Below are 15,376 nucleotides of genomic sequence, written 5' to 3'. Positions count from 1 at the left end.
AAAGATATTTATAGCCATAAGACAATGATCGCAAGGTACAGGGACAATAAAAAGCTGAATTATATACTAAAGAGTTGACAACATAAGAGGTCAGAAAAACAGGACAGGAGAAAGGGAATATATTTAATTATGGTAATAACCCTATGAAATAGAATCCCCTCTTTACAAGTGAGGGTAATGAAATTCAGAAAGCTTATGAAATTTGCCAAGGAAATGCAAGCACTAAGTAGCAGAACAAGGAGTCAAATCAAAATCTGAATGCATTTAAGAGGACTGGTGTAAACAGAGAATGCTTCCTACAGGAACTAAGCTTTGAACTAGGACTTAAAAAACTGGAAAGCCTTGAAAAGAGATAGGATTTTGTTAACTATCAGAAGGCAATGTGTGGGCTGGGGCTGTAGCCTAGCACTGTGAAGCCATAGGATTGTGTCAGGCAAAATTTTGTTCATAAACTCTACATCAGGTGACAAACACAAGCACAGCCACAAACTCATAAAACAAATTAAGTTCGTAAATCAAGGTACCAACCACTGTACTGGGGGGAGAATGGCAATGTGCGGCATGACATATTGAAAGCGGTATTTTAGAAATATAATTTGACAGTGATATGCAGAATAATCTGAAAAAATTAAGGCTGGATTCAGGAAGTCAGCTAGAAAACTGTTACAGAATGCAGACATGCAAGGTTGTAGGGCAGCCTGAACTAGGTCAAAAGGGGATAGAGTTGAAAAGAATGAAAACATCTCAGAGAAAAAATAAAAACAGAGTAAGGTGACTTCTAAAAATAGGAGATAGAGAAGATTCTAAGACTTTAATCTTAAAATATTCAGAGAACGCTGGTACTACATGATGAAAACAACGTTGTCTAAAGAAGAGCAAGCAGGAGCACTTGCTTTCAGTCAAGGTGGGGGTGTGGACTAAAAATCCAAACAGGAAATAAATATAATGTCCGCTCCATAACCATCAGTCTCCACATTAGAAGTGATAACTGAAATCATGAATATTGATTATTTACTATGGTAGGCACTGTAATTTGCCTGCCAAAAAGGTATTCCTCATTTCTTTGTCGCTTATAGATTCCCAATTTAGTCCTATAGCAGGCATTAGTGTACATAAGGGAGGATGGAAACTGTCCTCTCCAGAGTGATAGATAAATCAGAGAGACTGGACTAAACTACTACTTCTAAAGCTTGCCTGCACAGAACAATAAGAACAAAAACAAAAAAAAACAGCTGAAGAGTTTTTAAGATGTTGATGCCTGGTTCCCACAATCAGAGACTCTGATTTAATTGCTCTGTGATGTGTCTGGACACAGGCTTTTTAAAAAGTCCTCCAGGTGAGTCTCATGCACAGCCAAAGCTGAAATGTGCTGCTCTAAGCCAGTCGCGCTAGGTTCATCCCCCTTAACAACAACTGATTTATGCAAACCTAGCAGGTGGGTACTGGAGGAAAATTAGGTGAAGATTTCAAAGAAAGGTTCTTCTTATTCACAAAATTAAATGCCCTATAAACAATACCATTTTTATCAAATATTTCTAAACCAAATGTCTGAAATTGCTGCAGCCTTCTTAAAGTCCTGAAAGAAATGCGCTAAATATAGTACATGAGAAAGATAGAAAATACCAAGGTTTTGAATGAGGTCCTTGAACAGACCAACTCTGGAATCTTTCTGCCTTCAAATGTCTTGTTATAAGATACATTTGTCTTCTTTGCTTAAGTAACATTGAGTGTTTTCTGTTACTTGTAGCTGAAAGTATTATAAAAGAAAATATATACACATGCCCCCACTATAGAATTCTATAAAACATGTCATATATTTCATATTAAATATTATACTATATTTCACTGATTTCCTGTCTATTTCCTTCCCTAGTTTTTGAGTCCCCAGAAAACAAAAATTATCTCTAATATATTTCTTAGTCTCCAGAGCACAATACAGGTCTCCAAACATAAATAAATATTTAAACATTTAAAAGCTGTTTAATGGGCCAGGGATTTAGCTCAGTGGTTTCGCCACCTGCTTCACAAGTGCAAGGACCCGAATTCAATCCCTGGTTCCAAAAAATAAAAATAAAATAAAAACTGTTTAATGGATGCAAGAATGAAAGAGAACATAAGAAAAGGAGAGGGTCAAGGACTGTCTCTTTAGGAAAATCCACAGTTAAGAGTGGAGAAGAGAAAAGAGGATCCAGGAAGTAAGACAAGAGTATGGTCAGAGGATTAGAAGAGAAACTAGTAGAAAGCTCAGTTATGAAAGCCAAAATAAGAAAAGAAAATGTGAAGTTAGAGCAGTTAGTGTCACCGATAAGAAAAAAAGGGAGGGCCAGGGATTCAGCTCAGTGGTTCCAGCACCTGCCTCACAAGTGCAAGGTCCTGAGTTTGATCCCCAGTACCAAAAGAAAAAGAGAAAAAGGGAAATGGAAAAAATGCTAGTGAGATTTATTAAGAACAAGAAAACTGGGGGGCCGGGGCTTTAGCTCAGTGGTTCTGCCACCTGCCTCATAAGCACAAGGTCCTGAATTTGATCCCCTGTACAAAAAAAAAAAACACACCTGGGAACCTCTGTTCTGTAATTTCTCAAGCAGACCAAAAGCCACATGAGGAATTGTTTCTCAGCAATCTAAATTACTTGTCTTTGGCATGGTACTTACTCTGCAGTTGTCACTCTTACTCTACGCACTATTTAATGAACGCTCAATTACTCCCTGTCTGATTTTAAGTTTGTGTTCTGGTGATGCAGTCAGCTATGGAGCCTCCATACTTAGCCAAGACTAGTTCAAAGTCAAGAGTTATTATCACCATCATCATATACTAAAGTTACATGTCTTTATGAGAAAAAAGAAGGAATCACATTTTCTCTGCAGGAAAGCCAAGCCCTCTGGGTGTCAATTTCTTCAAACACAGCATGAATAAATTGGTGGCATGAAAAGGTCGCTTGCTTTCAGTCTTACTTTCTTGCTCACAAGTCAGCAGAGGATTTCCCAGGATGGTAACACTCATTTATGACATCCTGCAACTCTAATTTCCATTTCAAATGATATGTTATCTCTACTTTCAATTAAACATTGAATTTTAATCCACTGCCACGGAATTCTTTTGCGTGACTTTGGTCTCTCCCACAATGGTACGTTTCTGAGAGGGCACCTTGGGGAAACCCCTTCCTCCATCATGCAAGAGCTTTTGCCACTCCACCACCCCCAGTAGAGAGCATTAGATCTTGTAAATACCCTCTGTAAATTCTATCAGATCTGTTGGAGCCTGTCCTAACCTCTAAACAAGTAGCTGAGAAATGTCATGAACTCCCCAACTTCGATCAAGTTTTACTGGGGCGGAATCTCAGATGAGCATTAGTACTTTAGCATGTTTAAAACTATAGTTCAACATTTTGTAGATATCCCTTAGTTAAAATAAATACTATCTTTAGGAATGGAATGATGATACCATTGTTCTGAGTAGTAGACGTATTTGTGCTAGAGAGGGGGAGGAAAAGAAAGTACAATGGGTTCTAAATTAGTGTGGTTTAGGTGAAGTGTCATTGTCCACTATCCCTTATGTCTGTGCATTTTGTTTTACTTTCCTTTGTATATAGTTGTATACAAAGGACAAGAGAGTCCTAAGTTACATCTAATCTTTCTAGATGTTAAAGAGGTTGTCCGTATATGACAGAAGTAGAATTAGTAAACTAACATGTCGAGTGCACTTTGTGGTAAATTCATTAGAAAGAATGTTCTTAAAACCACTCAGTAAGTGAAATTGTTGAAGCCCCCTCTAAGTATTGCATATCCATATATCTGTTCCTTGGGTTAAAAAAAGATGGAAAGGGGTAAGGGCTCTAGAGGAGGGTGCTCCTATTTAGAGGATACTTTAAAATTTAGCCTTTGTTAAGTATATGTGTGCAATTTATTCAATGCCACTACACATATAAGACATTTTAAGTTCTTACTAGAAACATCTAGTCTTTCTAGATGTTTGAAGTTCACACATGTAGATGTCAAGGGCTAATATAATGCACTTTAAGTATTTTTTGTAACTTCGCAGAAATGGTTGTATTTTGAGAATGGATGTGTCAAACCTAGTGTCTTGGAGCGCATGCTGGCTTTTCATGAGGTTCAGGAGGGAAAGCATGCAAAGAGGGAGGTTATGTGAGTTCAGATTGTCTTGCTGCTGTTCTATATGTACATTTTAGTTAAATATTGCTGGGCATTAAAGGATAAGTCTTACTGCCCTAATTGTGTTAGAAATAGCAAAGTAGTTTTTAGGAAGAACTGTCTTCTGGAAGCCACTTCTTGGAGCTAGATGTGGTCCTGAACTTAAGACACTGAAGTGAAGAGGGAAAAGGGTGGGTGAGGGTGGTAAGAGCTCTTTGCTAGATGTTCATATCTGGAAGATGATTTTAGACTCTAACCATAGTCCTGTGGGTACATTTTTATTTTTGGTGAGGTACTTGGGCATATTGTGCACATAGTTCATACTCTATTGCACAGCATCTAAGCTTTATAGATGTCATGGCGTGACAGTGTACCATAAAAACTAGAGATACCGAGTTAGACAACATTTAAGTATCTTTTTGTTGTAATTGATAGGAAAGATGCATCTTGGATTTGGAATTGTTACAACACCTCCAGGCAGTGCGTATCAGGACTCATCACTAGGCTGGCAGCAGAGGGGCAGAAATAAGCACACGGGGAGAGATGTGAGCAAAGTGTCCAGATGCACATTTTGGTGAGAGGAATCAGTGTCTTCTAGCTGTCCTGTAGAAATACATTCATCATTTAGTGGGAATGTGCCTTCTTGCTAATATCATAATAGTGGAGATCTGATAACTCTGACACATGGCATGGTGTACTCTGTTGTTTTATGCCTCATTTTAAATTGAGCATTAAGGAAATGCAGTATTGTAATTGTAATTTTGCCAATACTTCTATCTAGAGGCCTGTTGCCATTTTTATCTTCAGTGAAATTGTTGCTCCCAAGAAAGGCAGGATTACAATTTTTTTCTAACAGATTGAATTGCTACAGTTTGTCCTTGGTTATCAAAAATACTCATTTAACTTTGGGATTTTGACTTGATGAATATGCATGATGTGTAGAAAAGCATGACGCACTGTACAAACTCAATCACAAAATGGCATGTCGTATATGTGATGTACACGCAAGACCTAAAAGAACACATCCAGCTAAGCTGCTTATGTTTGAGAATGACTTTGTTCTTTGCTTCTTGTGTTTTTATTTCCTGTGATGCATATAAACTTAAAAAAATTATTTTTAAAACTAAAACAAAATAAAACTATAGTTCAGTGTTTCTCATTTCTTCCCTGTGTTGGCAAAATAATGACTTTCCCCTCCCCCAAAATATCTACATCCTAATCACTGAAACCTTTATACATGTGATCTTACATGGCAAAAAGGATTTTGTGGGTGTGATGAAAACTCAGGAGGTGGGGCGTTACTCTGGCTTATCCAGGTGAACCCAATGTAATCTCAAGAATCCTGGTAAGAGAAAAGCAGGAGTGCTAAAGTCAGAAGATGTGATGAAAAGGGGGAATTTGTTGAAGATGCGAAAGTGCTGGCAGAGTGGGGCAGTCTGTAGAGGTTAAAAAAAACAAGGAAATAGATTCTCCCCTGGAGCCACTGGAAGGAACACAGCTCTGCTAATACCTTGATTTTAGGACTTCTGAATTACAGACCCAAAAGGTAAATTTGTATTTTTTAAGCCACTGAGTTTGTACTAATTTGTAACAGCAGCAATGGGAAGCTAATACCTTCTCACTTTGAATTTTTCAATTTAATTTTTTATTTTTAATTGATAATAATCATTTCTATTTATAGGGTACAATGTAATTGTGATGTTTTCCTTTATGTATACATTGTGGGATGATTAAATTAAATTCAGCTAATTAACATGTTTTTCACCTCACATTTTTATCATGTTTTGTAATGAGAGCATTTAAAGTATATTCCTTTAGCAAGTTTGAAATGTACGATAATTTATCATTGAATAAGGTCACTGTGTTGTATAATATTTCTCCTGTCCAACTGAGACTTCATATGCTTTGGTTAACACTTCTCCATTCCCTCTATTTCTTAGATGCCACATATAAGTGAGATCGTGTAGTATTTGTCTTTCTGTGCCTGGTTCATTCCACTTAGCATAACTTCTTTCAAAAAATAATATTAAGTGATCAAATAAATTAGCACTCCCTAGCCTTCTTTTGTTTTGCTTTGTTTTCCTCCCTAGCCTTCTTTTGGAAACGTGTAGTGTTCATTGGTCCACTCAAGTCCTATGGAAAACCTATTTAACTCTATGTTGACCAAGGAAAAGACATTTTTAACTTTCAACATCAATTGTCATCCTGCCGAACAATGTTCCTTTCTCGGAACACAGGTTTGAAGTAATGTTGCTAGCTCATTGCATGATAATGTGGAACTGAAAATAGATGTGTTAACCAAAGGAGAGGTTAGTGTGGAAACCCCGGAAGTGAAACAAAGAAGCTTCAACTCTAAGTGTGTTGGTCAAATGTTCCAAGATAATTCATTCTTATGTGCAAATATGAGTAGTCACCACTCTCTGACCTATTCTTTGGGGTAGGGCTATCAAGGTGAAAGGCAGATGTCTAAATTATCTGTACCCTTGAAAATGAATAAATTGGATTTCTCACTTTGTATTTCTACCCCTCGTGATTTTTGATTTAGTTAGCGTGGGCCTATCTATTCCTGGGAGATTACTGATCTCTAACTATCTCGGAAAAAAATCCAGTTTTTGAACCTAACTAGTATCTAAATTGCCAGACAAGCTTTCTTGATGACACCTCCATGCTGCCTCACTCCCCTGTCATGTGCCTTGCAGGGATAATTTCCTTATATATAACAGCTCTGCAACCATGTCTAGAAAATGGTCCTTAAAAATGCATTCACTTAACTGAGATCATCTGCAAAATGAGGTGAAGTTATAATGGACATGAGCAGAAAAGGGCTACAAGGGCAATGCACGGGGGCAACTTGGACAGATATGAAGGTTTTCCCTTTTGACCAGTGCCTTGTAAATAAGGCTACTACAACAATTTCCTGTATTGATGAAGGGAGGAAGTCAGGGCAGAGATTTTAAAAATGGTATCATGTATCAAATCTGATCACTTGGTAGAAGCAAAGTGCAACACTGTGTTAAAGTGTTATGGACAGCTAGTGTCTTCCAAATGGTTCATTTCAAGGGCTTCCTCTTTGCCCCTTCCCATCTTTTTTTTTTTTTTAACAGTATTGGGGATTGAACCTAGGGCTTTTGCACTGAATTACATTCCAAGCCCTTTTATTGTTTTATTAGTATATTTGTGATACATACTGAATATATATTAATAAATTGGTTTATATTATTATCACATTTTGATTCTTTTTTTTCACCAGCCTATTTATTTAGTTATTTATTTAGAGACAGCATCTGGCTAAGTCACTAAGTTGCACAGGCTGAACTTGAACTACAGTCTTTCTGCCTCAGCTTTCTTGAATGCTGAGATTACAGGTGTTCACCACCATGTCGGCCTCCCTTCTCTAAATAATGTGATTCACAGTCCGCTCTCCTTGGAGATATACAGCAGTGATTCTAATAGTGATAGTGAAAGTCATCCTACACAATAACCGTTCTCTCTCTTGTCTCCCTCACACCAGCCATTAAGGTTTTCAAAAGTAAGTATCGGTTAATTTATTTTTCTTTATATTTTGTATTTTCTTTATTATTTTGTATTTCATTACAGGATTGTAATAATTTTTATTTGAATATTTTGGGGTTATGGAATGAATCGCCTGAGTTTCTGTTAATTCTTATGAGGAAATTCACTTCAATGTACAAACCAAGATCATATATCCCTTTTCCATTTAATCTTAAAAATTGGGATAACTACTCTGCCTTTTATAGCTGATTTAAAAGAATCCATAAATTTCATGAATTTATAAAGCCTTCCGAACCCTTCTTGGCATATAGTGCTAGACAAGGATCTTTTTAAAAGTTTTTCTGTCAGTTGCAAACAAGAACATTCTAATAACAAGAGGATTCAAGAGGCACACCCAGACGAAGCTGTGATCAAACAACAGCATCTGCCTTGAACACAAAAAGGGTAGGCAACACTACATACGTAGCATACATTATAAGGACATCCCACTTCACCAACTCACAGTACTTATTTTAACATTTTGTTTAATGTCAAAATTCTTATCACTGAGTTTTCATGTGTTCATATGGACAGTAAATTCAACCTTTGTCTTGAAGTCCCTTAGAACACAGGATATCAGACGCACTCCCTGAGACCACGGCAAAGCCTTAGAGTCTGAACTAGGTGACTAACCACGGGACTTCTGGGGCATGGCTGCCCCCAGACAAATGTTTCTATACAGAGGCAGGAAGGCAGGGCATGGCTAAGATTGGCTGGGAAATTGGGTGAGACCTGTTGGTTACAGACTCCCAAGACACAAAGGCAGCATGGTTCGGAAAGCCCTGCACCTGAACTTCTCACAAAAACTTCAACAAGCTTTTCTTAGGATGACCTGGACATGACACCTGTGTAGAAAGTACGAAAAAGGGACAGTTGCCGTTAAGTGCTAGCTTTCATGCCTCTTCCCAATAGCTCACCCTACATTGTAGAGTGTATTTTTTTTCCTTCTTTTCCTACGTTCACTTGGCACCAACTCACTCTGCAGAGCCAATTTTGTTTGTTTGTTTATCTTTCTACCTTTAATAAATGTAAAACTTTGTCACCACTTATACTTGTTTCAACTAATTCTTTGTTTGGGACAAAAAAGAAAAAAAACCCTAAAAACAACCTAAAAAAAACCCTCTAACATACAACACATGATAACATTCCAACTGTTTCATACACAGAAATCCTTGCTTTGGTTTACACCTGTTCCATGGAGGGGTTTGTTGAGACATAATCTAGTCTCAGCCGTTTCAGAGACTTGGCAAAAGTATTCCCCAGTGCCTTTTGCCCCTCGTGACTCCCAGTACAGTGTTGACCACCTTGTCCTGTCCCCTACCTCAGGAGCTGCGCTGCCCTTTCCTGATCCCTGGAATTGATCATCTACTCTAGTTCATCCCAATATGTTACAATAACCTTGAATTTCAAATAGAAAACCCATCCGAAATTTAAGATCTCCATCTTGGTCCCAAGCAGAAGCCCTAGTACTCCCCATGCAAATTTCCATTCCCTCTGACAACTTTCAGTATCCCGTGTCAGTGAGAATGCAGTGCTTTATATTTACGTAAAGCACCACTATGGTGATGGGCCCAAAACAAAGGAAGAAAGTGTCACAGGAAATCAATGCCTTCGCTAAAAGTTTCCAAATAACTTCCAAAGGGTTGCTTTCCTGCTCAGGAAATAGTCTTTCTCTATCAATAGCCACAGGAGGTAAATGTGTCACCTCTGGGTAAGAGAATAAAAAGACAGTGTCACCCAAAGAGGAAGGTAGAAGAATGGAGGAGTTAAAGTTGATGGGGGTGAAAACAACACTGGAAGCAGTAAATGTGAACAACTTTGCTTATTGCTAAATGAACACAATCAAGTGGGATTGTTCATGGAGGCAGCTGAGGTCAGCAGAAGAAAGCAGATGCTTCCTTAAGGGATCACTGCAAGGAAACCCACAGACCCTGCTGCAAGAGGTCTTAGAAGCTTTTTGACTCAACTTAGCCACATGAGCTTCATTCACATCAGGCCTATTTATTGAGCTTGTCCTAGAGCAGTGGTTTTCAAATTGTGGTCCCGAAGCCAGGAGTGGCAGCAATAGATGGGAATATATTAGAAACACATATTTCAGGCACCATCCCAGACCTGTTGAATTAGGAAGTCTGGGGATTAGATCCAGCAATCCGAGTTTTATCACCTTCAGGTTATTTTGAATGCATGCTCAACTGTGAGAACCAGTGGGATTGATCTATTTTAATTGTCGAGCTCTGTGATTAGTGCTACAGTGGGGTTAGAGCTGTCAAAGAACACCCAGTTGAAATTGAATTTCAGATAAACAACTATTTTGTTTAGTATAAACATATATAAAAGTATGTGTGGTATATTCAAATTTAACTGGGCATTCTTAAGTGTGTTTGCTCAATCTGACAACCGTGGGAGTGGGGACTCCAGAGAGCATTACCAAAGAAGGTCCTGGGTGACTTCTTTCTGGGCCCTTGGTGTCCTCAGTGTAGGATTAGACAAGACTTACAGAAAAAGTAGGGAGGGTAGAGATTTATTGCAGGCAGAACAAAGTACACTCTACACAGCAATGAAGAACACTCACAGTGGCCCTGAGGATAAAAGGAAAGGAGGCTTAGTATCCAAACACCTGGACAGGTCCTTATCTCATGTAAATACTATATGGCATTGAAACAATCATCCTAGTAAAAACTTACTTGGCTTCGTGCCAGATGAAAATTGTCAAAAAAAAAAAAAAAAAAAAAAAAACTCCTTGGCTTTGGCCTTACACTAAATATATATTGTTAGGGACCTGACTCTGGCCAGCACAGGCTGCGTTCTCCTGGTGCTTCTTGGCTCTTCAAGACCTCATGCTCTCACCTTTAGTTTCCCTTCCCCCCAAAGCCACAGGGATCCAGAGAGGTTAAACCTGTTCCTCCAGGACTGAACCCTTAAGGGCAACCTGGCCTGTGATAGGTTAAAGGTAGCCCACTCCTCATAAATAAGCAATAGCGCAGCCCAAAAATGATAAAAGGACCTTCCTCTCTTTGTTCCTCTCTCTCCTTTCCTTCTCTCTCCTGTCTCTCTTCTTCTCTCTCTTTTTTCTTCCCTCTCTCCTCTCTCCCTAACTTGCCTTCCCTAATAAAAATCTCCTGTGGGACCTCAGACCTCTCGGTGTGTGGCCTAGTTGTTGAGCTTTGCTGTGCCTCTACATAAATGAAAAGGGTTGGGGATTTGCCCTAGTGGCTCCACACCTGCCTGGCAAGTGCAAGGTCCCAAGTTTGTTTCTCAGTACTGAAAAAAAAAAAATATAAACGAAAGATCAGGTTTTTATTGGTCATGCCCATATCAAAAGGATTAATAATAGCATCTTTTGACTGAACCTTTGAACAGTGCCAGATTCTAGTGAAGGATTAGAAATAGCATTTTCTGATTTGTCTCATCAACAGTGTTTAGGACTTTAAGTCTGAAGTCATTTCGGGTCCCATGTTTTGTGTATGTCTTCTCTTTTTAGGAAACATCTTGGCCTAGTGTTTAATGGAGGGATTTTATGACTTCTGACACATTCCACATGGTTGGTTGTCCGATTTGCCTCAGCCCTAATCTCCCACTGCAAGAGGATGAGAATGATACAAGCATACCCATCAGACAGTGCCCAAGGCCAGCTGAGTGTACAAAGCTTTGACATAAAACAGACACAGGACAATTCCAAAAAGCATGTAATCAAGAGTCTAAAATGTAGATCACAACTCTACAAGCATGAACTGGAAACACAAATTCAATTCTTAGAGTCTAAAACGTAGATCACAACTCTACAAGCACCTTGAACTGGAAGCAATTCTAAGTACAGAGCAGTGGGAGGGAGAATAAGCCAAAAAGAACTTTAAGAATTGAATTTGTGTTTGCAGTTCAGATTCAAAGGGTCCCAGGTCTGCTGTTGCTTCTGGTGATGGCACCTGTACTATCTTTTGTCTGTGAACAAATTCCTGCCTTGTGTGAATTAGAAAGCACACCCTTTCCTTGGAAAGCTGCAGCACTGCACCTGGTTGCACAGCTCAGGGCATGGACCCCCAGGCTGGAGTTCACTCCCTACTTGTCCCCTTGGCTAGACACAAGCTGCATAGCCCTTTGTGGCAGCTCTGAGCATACTGCCTTTGTGACAGGCCCTCTCTTTGTGGCTACTTGGATCCACTCCAATTGCTTACACTCTTGTCTGCTTTGTTTCAGGGTCCCAGCCACCAGTGGGGGAGGGTCTGCCTCCCACCAGCACCCAAGACTCAGTTTTCTAAAGCTATGTTTGTCAAAAGCACCCATGTGCAAATTCCTTTGTTAATAATGGTGGCATTCAAGTTGAATTGCGCATGAAATTGCCTTGCTAAAGAAGCGCCTCTCTATATATAAAAGGGGGCAAGAGAATTTGAAGGATCTGATTAGTTAATAAGAATTCTGAGTAGTGAAATTTCAAATTAGCATAAAACAATTTCTTGTTCAGGGCACGTGCAGCATCAGAGAAAAAGAATTCTTTTCTTCCCCTTTTTTGTTAAAGCATTTAGTTCTAAAATAGTATAATCACAATAAGACATTCCAATGTGTGAATTATAGTATATTAAGTCATGACTAATTGCATTGATTTGCATTCAGGATTTTTTAACATCTGTGTGGTAATTACCCTAATCCAATTTGTTATGCAGAATACAATCAATGTTATGTATGTTAGTGTTTTAGGGCCCCAACACAATTTCCTGCAATAAAAGGAAATGAAATACAAAGGTAGCTCAGGTGGAAAGACAAGCACATCTTTTATAGATATCAAGCTACCTTTCTTGATCTCCAAAATTGGCTGGGGGAGGGGAGAGTAGCGATCAAGCAAATTTAATTAGCATTTTAAAAGGAGGCCCAAGAAATGAGTGATCCAGGGAGAAGGCTCCTGTGAACGAGTGAGAGCAAACTGTATTAAACCTTCAGAAAGAAAAAAAAAATCCTAGCAGCCTGTGGCTTTCAGAAGCTGCCAGAAATAATGTCCTGACCTAGCCCGGTAATGAGCCAATGAGACTTTGTTCTGCTGACATACTGCTATTTTTGTAAGGGTTACATCTTACCTGGGAGGCAGGGTTTAGTTTAAAACCTTTCATTTTTCTGTCTTTTTAGGGAAAAGATAGAACTCTGACTCATATTTTTCATAAAGTCCTATGAATCTGAAGCCGAGCTAAAGTATCTGAGCTGACTTTAGGCATACAAGTACAGCAATCTATGTCTCTGTCCTCCTCCTACCTCTAGACAGACGACAACACACATGAAACCTTACCACCCCCACTCAATCTCTTATTCAGAACATCTAGTCTTTTAACTTCCGGATTTATCACTTTAAAAACCTTCCTCATCAACAATGCAAACTTAGTGAGCAATAGTTAAGCAGCCTCTTTGAAGAAAGCAGGTTTCACTTAATTCAAAAGAGTAAAGAGAAGGGGGAGGGTACCAGATGTCTGAGGGGTAGTAGACGCTCCAAAGAGGTTTTTTTGTAAGAAAGGGGGCCTGAGAAGCAATGGGGGCAAATTTTACAAACAATACTCACGTTGCTATTTTTGATGATTAAACAGGAGCTGGTGTCCTCCAACACTTTATCTCCTACGAAAACAGCCAGTTCTCACGCCTTCTCTACTTTTGGTCAATACATAGTGTAAACCTATGGCCCCAAACCTGGCTAATGATGAAAATCATGAGGAAACTTTCTTAAACATATAGTTGCTTCGTTCTCTCCTCAATAATAAGGATCTAACAGGTGTTAGATATGGCCTAGGTGGAGGTGGTTTTAAACCGTTTCCCAGGTGATTGTAATCTGCAGCTCATTTGGCAAACAGTGGCACTAGCTTGGGTTTCCCACCAGCTCCCACTACCATGAATAGTGAGGCAAAGTGAGTCTAAAGGGTGGAGCCAGATAATAATACTTGCACAATTATGCACCAGCCAACTGGGCAGAACAAAGGCTCCCTCCTTCACCAAAGTTCAGTCAAGTTCCTCCAAGTCCTTTTCTTGATCAGGCCTCATTCTCAGCCCTAACCTTTAGAAAAGAATCTTGTTAAATTCATTTAGCAAAAATACCCCCATCTTAAATAGATGATCACTCTTGATATCTGATCAAATTCTTCACCCCCTACCCTTGACATCTATATATTTGGCCTACATTTAGTAAGAATGCAGTTAAGCCAGTTTAATGGGAACTCCATACCCTGTGTCTAATCAAACTCAGTAATTTTCCATTCACTGACTCCCTTAGTCTGTGGGCTATAAATCCCCCTTTGCACTTGTTGTATTCAAAGGTTGAGTTCAGTCTCTGTCCCCTGTTGCAATAATTGTCAGCTTCTGACATGGAAGTTCTAAAATTTCCATCACTCAAACAAATATTTACTGTGGCTCTTTCTCTGGTAGAGCTGAGGAATAAGCCTAGGCACTTTGCCCTCCATACTCACAGAAAAGCAAACAAGTAGACAGTTGCAATACACTTGGTGGCTATGACCAGCTTGTTATAACCACTTTTAAGGCAAAGAACCAACTATTTCAATTATTGGCAAAATAACTACTTCATTAGATCACATCTCTGAGATGATTTCTTTACCTTGTTTACTCCCTGTAGGAGTCCGCCGGCTTCCTACTTACCATTCTGCTGCAGAATCCTGAGGCACACCTTGGTCTCAAGGTTTCCGTCTAACTCCTGGCACACTGACTCTTCCATGGCTAACCTCTGCCTATGAAATGAAGTCTAGACTTAACCTGCCATTTCAGGCACTTCATTTCAAGCCATGCTGGACATCTATCTCGTTAGGCAGTGCAGAACATTCCCTTGGATACCTTTATCCACACTGACAAAATGGACCTTGGGCAATAGCAAAAAAAAAAAAAAAAAAAAAAAAAAAAAAAAAAAAAAAAAAAAAAAAAAAAAAAAAAAAAAAAAAAAAAAAAGTGCTGAAGGGACATTCTGACTCCAGAGAAGAGAGAGAAAAACACTGAGCTCAGAAAGGGGGAGTCTGAGGAACAAAAGTCAGGTAAGGGTAGCCCAGAGAAGCTAATGCTATCAACCCCTCCAGCTGACTTAATCATGGAAAAGAACTCATTGTGTCAGTCATGGTGTCTCCCTTCTGAACAATCAAATATCTCTACTGCCTCCCAAAGGCATAACAATATAGACAGCAGGATGAACCATTAGAACTTTGTAGAAACCTAAGGGTAGCCAGGTATCTGGAATTCCAGTCAGGCGCCAAATGCTTTGTGCAAAGAATCCTTGAAGCTGCTGTCAGCCTCCATATCCTCACCATTAAAATGGAGATGACAGGGCTGCCCTTTTCACCTCAGAGAAAGTGGGGGAGAGTGAAGTGAGATCAAGGATTTTAAAATGCTCTAAAAACTGCAGCTGGCCATTGAGACCTAAGAGGTTGTTATGACTACTCTGATGGGCCCTGCAAAACATACTGGAAAGGTTTTATAGCAACACACATGAGGGCAGCAGGTTGTTTCCAGCAATAAGAACAAGAAGAGAGGAACAGCACTGTCTTACACTTGGGCTGTCCAAGTTACCTTACAGCCATAGCCTGGGTGCTAGATGGAATAAAGAACTTCTGCAGACGCCTTGACAGCAAAGCACCTGCTATATCAACCACAGATGCCAAAGTCTGACAATAAGTAACCACACAGTGCCCTTCCCCTTATCTTTCTGA

General features: G+C 39.3%; 1 protein-coding gene across 2 annotated transcripts in view; it reads right to left on the bottom strand.

Annotated features, from left to right (window-relative positions):
• Tex13d (TEX13 family member D) overlaps nucleotides 1-14,508 on the bottom strand; it is a 128,202-nt gene extending 113,694 nt beyond the window's left edge. For both annotated transcript variants that reach the window (XM_010609957.2, XM_010609956.2), the window contains exon 1: nucleotides 14,322-14,508. The gene's annotated coding sequence lies outside the window, so the exon portion shown is untranslated. The remainder of the gene's footprint in view (nucleotides 1-14,321) is intronic.
• Between the last annotated feature and the right edge of the window lie 868 nt (nucleotides 14,509-15,376).

This window comes from Fukomys damarensis, unplaced genomic scaffold, assembly GCF_012274545.1.
Source record: "Fukomys damarensis isolate Sample0158 unplaced genomic scaffold, DMR_v1.0_HiC HiC_scaffold_39, whole genome shotgun sequence".
NCBI classification, from domain to species: domain Eukaryota; kingdom Metazoa; phylum Chordata; class Mammalia; order Rodentia; family Bathyergidae; genus Fukomys; species Fukomys damarensis.
This window is presented reverse-complemented; position numbering and strand designations above follow the sequence as displayed.